This window comes from Scyliorhinus canicula, unplaced genomic scaffold (genome assembly GCF_902713615.1).
Source record: "Scyliorhinus canicula unplaced genomic scaffold, sScyCan1.1, whole genome shotgun sequence".
Classification (NCBI taxonomy): domain Eukaryota; kingdom Metazoa; phylum Chordata; class Chondrichthyes; order Carcharhiniformes; family Scyliorhinidae; genus Scyliorhinus; species Scyliorhinus canicula.
In genome coordinates this window covers 296,158-303,996 of record NW_024055760.1, presented here as the reverse complement: position 1 = coordinate 303,996, position 7,839 = coordinate 296,158, and the positions used below count along the sequence as shown (strand labels likewise).

The 7,839-nt window shown below is 48.1% G+C and overlaps 1 non-coding gene across 1 annotated transcript; it reads left to right on the top strand.

Moving 5' to 3' along the window:
* The first annotated feature begins 525 nt into the window (after positions 1 to 525).
* On the top strand, positions 526 to 598 carry trnac-aca. Its single transcript has one exon. It is a non-coding gene; the product is annotated as a tRNA-Cys (tRNA).
* Positions 599 to 7,839: the final 7,241 nt, after the last annotated feature.

Genomic DNA, 7,839 nt, shown 5'->3' with positions numbered 1-7,839 from the left:
GATAAAGCATTGTTCCGTTAGATATTTGCTGAACAAATATAAGTTCTATTTCTTCTGGTCTTCTAAGTTGAGACATCGGCTTTCAAGAAACAGACGTCTTTTTGTAAGAAGTGACACGGCCTCTCAGCTGAACCATGAGAATTATTATTGTCACAAGTAGGCTTCAATGAAGTTACTCTGAAAAGCACCTAGTCGCCACATTCTGGGGCCTGTTCGGTGAGGCCGGTACGGTAATTGAACCTGCACTGCTGGCATTGTTCTGTATTGCAAGCCAGCTATTTAGCCCACTGTGCTAAATGAGCCCCTGCTGCAACAAGACAGTTCAGATGAATGTGTCACTGGTCCATTGGCTGCCAGCTGTGTCTGTAGTGTAGTGGCTATCACATTCGCCTCACATTTGAAAGGTCCCCAGTTCGAAACCCGGCAGAAACATCATATGCTTCAGGTTTAGTCTGTGCTGAATACTACCTCAATCTCGTAACTGGTCTTCATCAACGAAAAATATCAAAAGCCATGCACCACTGTGGGCCAGTGGCGCAATGGATAACGCAGCTGACTACAAATCAGGAGAATCCAGGTTCGACTCCTGGCTGGCTCTCAGTTCAATGTTTTGGCATCCAGTTTAGCTCAGGTGGCTTGACAGCTGGTTCTTGATGGGGAGCAAGGTCAACAGGGCGTGATCAATTCTCACATCAGCTGAGGTTATTCATGAAGGGCCTGTCTTCTCAATTTAACCCCTCGCCTGAGGTGTGGTGATCCTCAGGTTAAATCGCCACCAGGCAGCTCGCCCCCTCAAAAGGGAGAGCAGCCAGTGGCCAATAAGGACTCTGGCGACTTTACTGAATATCACCCGAATCTCCTACATTACCCGGCTATTATATTTGATTTCCCCTCGGCCTGAAATATTCATTCAACAAAGCCAGAAGTACTGAATTTTCAAGTTGCAATGAGAAGTAAAACGTGTTCCGATTTTGACACTGCAGATATAATGTCTAATAATAAGTGACAGAGAAACACACACCAGGGTTGGAATAACAGGCAGGTTATTGTCTAATAGTAACATTGACAGAGTATTGGGCGGCACAGTGGTTAGCACTGTTTTCTCATAGTGCCAGGTACCTGGGTTCAATTCCGACCCTGGGTCACTGTCTGTGTGGTTTACACACTCTTCCTATCTCTGCGTAGATTTCCTCCAGTTGTTCTGGTTTCCTCCCACAGTCCAAAGATGTTAGATGGACTAAATTGTCCCTGGGTGGGGTTACGGGGATCGGATGAAGGATTGGTCTAGGGAGAGTGATCTTTCAGAGGGCGCCGACTTGAGGGGCCGAATGGCCTCCTTCTGCAGTATCTGGGATCTATGATTTTACATTGGATCCAATGATGTGTTCACTGCCACTGCAGCTTGATTCATTACTGGAACAGACACTGTGTTTGTTACTCTCCAAGTGAGTGAATCCTTTGCTGTTTATCCTCTGGGGCAGCCTGAGCCTGCGGCCGCTCTCACCATCTGTCACCGTCACAATGCCCGTGTGATTGACGGCAGCTCCAGACCAATTGAAAGAGGAGGGGCGGGCTGGAGGACCGACTGGGAGCGGCTGGTCCTCCAACCAATCGGAGTGAATGAGGGGCGGGGCCCGCTGTGATTGAAGCATGCGCAGTGTGGGTAATGGCAATGGACAAGGACTGTGTCTTCAGATCCAAAATTAGTAACAAACGATTAACGATATGGAGGGAGCGAAAGATCGCGGGGATGGACGGAAACGTTGCCTAAGCACCTTGTGTGAGGCACGAGCCTCGGAAAAGAGTTTCCGGGATCCAGTTTGTACCGAGTGGAGCTGCAGCTCATATCCGGCTCAGGTTAACGGCCGCCATCTTTATTGGATGTGCATCAGGGCGCATGGGCGTTTCTCATCTTTGTCGGGGCGATGTTTCAATGAGTGGGAGGAGCTTGTTCCCCATTGTTCAGAATGGAGACAACTTGTCCATCAAACTGGATTAGTCTTTGAGTCCCAATGTCTTATTGATGGGGCAAAGCGGTGGCAGAGATGGAAAGAAAAGGAAGCCAATCCTAATGAATGAAAGAGGGACAAGTGTATTGATTAGAATTGCAGAGCCTTGAGCCCTTTGTCAAAGATCGAGTGAAACACTTGGCTCACCCTTCCGCAGTCTGGTCTGGAATCATAGAATTTACAGTGCAGAAGGAGGCCATTCAGCCCATCGAGTCTCCACCGGCTCTTGGAAAGAGCACCCTACCCAAGCCCATACCCCCACCCTATCCCCATAACCCCACCCAACACTAAGGGCAATTTTGCACACTAAGCGCAATTTAGCATAGCCTCAACCTCTTCACTGGTCCACCCAAACCCCTTACGTTCCAGGTGACCAGCCCCGAATCAGGGATCTCCCACCTCCCCCTCCCCATCACGGAATCAGCCAGAAGGAACTATCCAGTAAATCTTCAAAAAGTACGGGCCAAGGGTCCACCAAGGTGACAGCCACACACACCTATACCCTCAGAGTAAAACAAAAACAGTTTGATAGTTATCAGCTAGCAAACCCATCCAACCACCCGCCCCCCTCCCATTTCCCATCAGCGCCCAACCGAGACACACAAATTGAATCCAAACCCAACCTTCCAGATTCCGACCGAGAAGCTCAGCTTGTCGAACCAGCCAAAACTGGTTCAACCACTGCAGCTTCACCCCCTTCTCACTCCATTCACCAGCCTATCTGGTGAAAATATTTTCCTGTCGGCGGCATGGTGGCGCAGTGGTTAGCACTGCTGCCTCATGGCACCGAGGACCCAGGTTCGATTCCTGCCCAGGTCACTGTCCATGTGGAGTTTGCACATACTCCCCGTGTCTGCGTGATTTCACCTCCACAACCCAAAGATGTGCAGGGTAAGTGGATTGACCACGCTAAATTGCACCTTTATTGGAAAAAAAAATTGCTTACTCTAAATTTATTTTAAAAAAGAATTGTCTCTTTCCTAATGTTCTCAATTAAAGGGGTGAGTTCCCCAGGAGTTGGCTGATATTTCAAGGGACATTATAATGGACAGAGATATGTCTCGTGTTCCTATATAGAACAGATTTGATATATTATTTATGGTTCTGTAATAAAGTAAACATATAATTATTTCTCGTCTTATAATATCAAACTAGCTACATTATAGATTTCCAGTCATCTCTTCCCTCAAAGGGTTGTTAGTCTTTGGATTTCCCTTCCACAGGGACCAGTTGTATCTGGGGGTCATTGAATATATTGAAGCACAAGTTTGACAGATATTTTATTGACAATGGAGTTAAGGGTTATGGGGAACAGATAGGAAAATAGCGTAAAAGCTGAGACTAAGCGGGATTTCTTCACTTGAGGATGTGGTGAAGCTTCTGAGTTCCCTACCCCAGAGGTATATGGAGCCTCAGTCACCAAGTATGTTCAAGACAAATATTGATAGGTTTCCAGATATTCAAGATATTGACGGATATGGGGATTGTGTGGGAAAATGGTGCTGAGGTAGATCGGCCAAGGGTCTTATTGTCTCATTGAGCAGACTCGGTGTGCCGAATGGCCTACTTTTGCTCGTATTATAATCTGTGTCCTGTTCAGGAAGCAGTGAGCTGACCTTGAATCTGTCAATCAGCATGAATCAGCATCTTCGGGAGAATTGGGAGAGTGAACAGTACATACAGCAGAGTGAGAATGGAGGGAGATTGTGTGGGATGGAGATTTGAAAAAATGAAATGAAAATCGCTTATTGTCACAAGTAGGCTTCAATGAAGTTACTGTGAAAAGCCCCTAGTCGCCACATTCTGGTACCTGTCCGGGGAGGCTGGTATGGGAATTTACAGATTTACAGCTTTTGGAGAATGAGAGAGGAACTAGAGTTGTCTGTTCTGAATTTCTATCCTGAACTAACAATGAAGACTTTTGTAAATTGTTTTTAAAGGATACTGGAAGAGGAGGAATTATAGACAGAAATCTCAAACATCACGTGTGGAATCATTCGATTCCTTCTGATCTGAAAACAACGGGCTCTGAATATCATTGGTGAGAAGGAGAAATGTTTGTCCGATCTGTCGGCTTCAAAAGATTTTAAACGTGAGTGTGACTGGAGACCCACACATCCGAGTGAGAGTGTTCCAGTGAACTGACTGTGGAAAGAGCTTCAACTGGTTACACAGCCTGAAAAAACATCACACCATTCACAGCGAGGAGAGACAGTGCACATGTTCTGTGTATAGACTGCATAGACAAGGCTTCCGCTGATTGTCCAATCTGGAGCGACACGAGGAGACCCAAAATATGGAGAAGCCGTGGAAATGTGGGGACTGTGGGAAGGGATTCAGAGTCCCGTCTAAGCTGGAGATTCATCGACGCAGTCACACTGGGGAGAGGCCATTCCCCTGCTCTCAGTGTGGAAAGGGATTCATTGATTCATCCAGCCTACGGAAACATCGGCGAATTCACTCGGTGGTGAGGCCATTCAACTGCTCTCAGTGTGGGAAGGGATTTATTTATCTTAAGCTTAATCGCTGTGTATATAAAGAATGTGCGATGAGGATAAATGTACCGGCAAGGGAGACCTTCCAACTCTGATTAGCCTCAACATTTGAAACTGTTTGAATAAGGGGTCGTACAGAATCAGATAAAGGGATAGTATGAAACTGTTCAATTGTATTCCTGTCAAAGGTAATGAGAGAAGGTGGTGTCAGTAATTAAAGATCCAATTGAATTAATTGGCCAATCCAATTGACCAATGGTCATGTTACCACAGGCCCAACTCTGACATGAGGTAATGGTCACTTTGGGGGTAAAGGTCGAGGTTCCGAAGGTCTTCCTTGTTGGCCAAGTACTGGAGACTCTCGAGGCCGAGTTCCAAGGAAATTAGGTGTCAAAGGAGCCAGGGAGGGTTACGCTTCCACAGACTGATCACTGCCATGAAGTTGTAAACGTCAATGTCTTCAAGTCAGTCAGTAAAGCTTTTCTTTAAAAAAACTCCTTTTTAAATTTACTGTCCAGAATTCTGCCTTTGATTTAATTGGTTAAAGTCTTGTCCGAACCAAAGCAAATTTATTAATTGGGGATGTCAGAAAGCATCAATCTTCAATTTAAAACTTGCACTTCTGTAGCGCCTTTCATAACCCCAGCATGTCCCAAAGAGCTTCTGAAGTGTCGTCACTGTTATAGGAAATGCAGCAGCCAATTTCCACAAAGCAAGATGCCACAAACAGCAATGTGGCAATGAGCAGATGATCTGATTTTGGTGATGTTGATTTTTAAAAAAAATACATTTTGTTAAGGTTTTGTAATTTTATAATAATAAGTGACAACAGTAAACAATACAAATCCACATAAAACATCATGCATAAATCATCTCCATCCCTAACAAGTCCCTCCTACCCTCAACAGAGAATAGCCTAACTACCCCCCTTTAAGTTTTTTGCCTCTGCTGACAGTTAATTTTCTCTAAAGAAGTCGACAAACGGCTGCCACCTCCTGATGAAACCGAGCGTTGACCCTCTGAGGGCAAACTTGATTTTTCAAGTCTGAGAAACCCAGCCACGTCGCTAACCCAGATCTCTGATTCCGGGGGCTTCGGGTCCCTCCACGCTAGCAATATCCGTCTCCGGGCTACCAGGGAGGCAAAGGCCAAGACATCAGCCTCTCTCGCCCCCTGGACTCCCGACACTCCAAAATCCGGCACCTCTGGGCTCAGCACCACCCGTGTTTTTAGGGCCGTGGACATGACATCTGCAAAACCCTGCCAGAATCCCCCAAGCTTCAGGCAGGCCCAGAACATATGGACATGACTTGCTGACCCCCCCCCCCCCACCCCACCTCTCCTCTACCCCAAAAAACCTGCTCATCCGGGCCACCGGCATGTGTGCCCGGTGAACAGGGCAGCACGGTGGCACAGTGGTTAGAATCGCTGCCTCATGGCGCCAAAGTCCCAGGTTCGATCCCGGCTCTGGGTCACTGTCCGTGTGGAGTTTGCACATTCTGCCTGTGCTTGCGTGGGTTTCGCCCCCACAACCCCAAGATGTGTAGACTAGGTGGATTGGCCACGCTAAATTGCCCTTTAATTGGAAAAAATAAATTGGGTACTCTAAATTTTTTTTAAAAATGTCTGCCCTGTGAACGACCATAAATTGTATCAGGCTGAGCCTGGCACATGATGAGGACGTATTGACTCTGCTCAAGGCATCCGCCCACAGACCTGCCTCTATCCCTCCCCAGAGCTCCTCTTCCCATTTGCCCTTTAGCTCCTCTATCTGAGTTTCCTCCGACTCCATGAGTTCTTTGTAGATATCCAATACCTTTCCCTCTCCCACCTCTCATAACGTTTAAGAGCCTTCTGACATTGGCCGTAAGTTGCCTGCTCTTCACAAACCCCGTCTGGTCTTCCCTTATCACCTCACGGACATAGCCCTCTAGCCTTGAGGCCAATATTCTGGCCAACAGTTTGGCATCCACGTTCAATAGGGAGATTGGCCTATATGACCCGCATAGCTCAGGGTCCTTCTCCCGCTTCAGGATCGAGGCCTGTGACATTGTTGGGGGAAGGAACCCCGCTCCTTTGCCTCATTAAAAACCCTCACCAGCAGCGGGCTCAGCACCTCCGAGAACTTCTTATAAAATTCAACTGGGTAGCTGTCCGATCCCGGGGCCTTACCCAATGCCTGGCCCCCAGCCCTTCTACTATTTCTTCAATTCCAAGTCGGGGCTCCCGACCCCTCCACCAGTCCTTCCTTCGGACTTCAACTCACCCAGAAACTGCCTCATCCCCTCTACCCCAGCTGGGGTTCTGACTCATATAACTTGCTATAAAACTCCTTAAACACCCCGTTCACCCCTGCTGGGTCCAAGACCGGGTTCCCACCTCTGTCCTTCAACCTTCCTATCTCCCTGGCCGCCTCCCTTTTCCTCAGCTCGTGCGCTAGCATCGTACTGGCCTTCTCACCATACTCGTATACCGCTCCCCCCTTGACTTCCTCAGTTGCTCCTCCGCCTTCCCTCCAGATAACAGCTCAAACTCCATTTGTAGCCCCTGCCACTCCTTCAATAACCCCGCCTCCGGATATGTCCTGTCCACCTGGAGTATTTCCCCAACTACCCTATCCCTCTCTGCTCGCTCCACCTTTTCCCCCCTAACCACTGCCTTCAGCGCTTCCCAAACCGTTGCTGCCGAGACATCCCCCGTGTCATTTATTTCCAAATAGTTCTGGATAGATTCCCTCACCCGCCCGCACACCCCCTCATCCGCTAACAGTCCCACACCTAACCTCCATTGCGGACGCTGCCCTCTCTCCTTACCCGTAAATCCACCCAATGTGGGGCATGGTCCGACAGAGCAATTGCCGAATATTTGGTATCAACCACCCCCACCAGCAGAACCATGCTCAGAATAAAGAAGTCGATCCGGCAGTACGCTTTGTGCACATGGGAGAAAAAAAGAAAATTCCTTCACTCTTGGCCATCCGAACCTCCACGGGTCTCTTCCCCCCCCCCCCAATTTACTCTATGAACCCCTTTAGTTCCTTCGCTACTGCTGGCACCCTCCCTGTCGTTGACCTCGAACCCCCCCCCTCCTCACCATGATGAACTTGCCCCTACATCCACCACTATTCTCCCTGCCTCAAATGCCACCCGTTTGTTGATCAGGATGGCGACCCCCCCCTCGTCTTATGAGTCCAGCACTGAAATGAAATACTTGGCTGACCCATCCCTTCCTCAATCTGGTCTGATCTATTGCTCTCAGGTGTGTCTCCTGTAACATTGCCACTTTCTTCTTCAATCCCTTCAAATGTGTGAACATGTGAGCCCTCTTAACCAGCC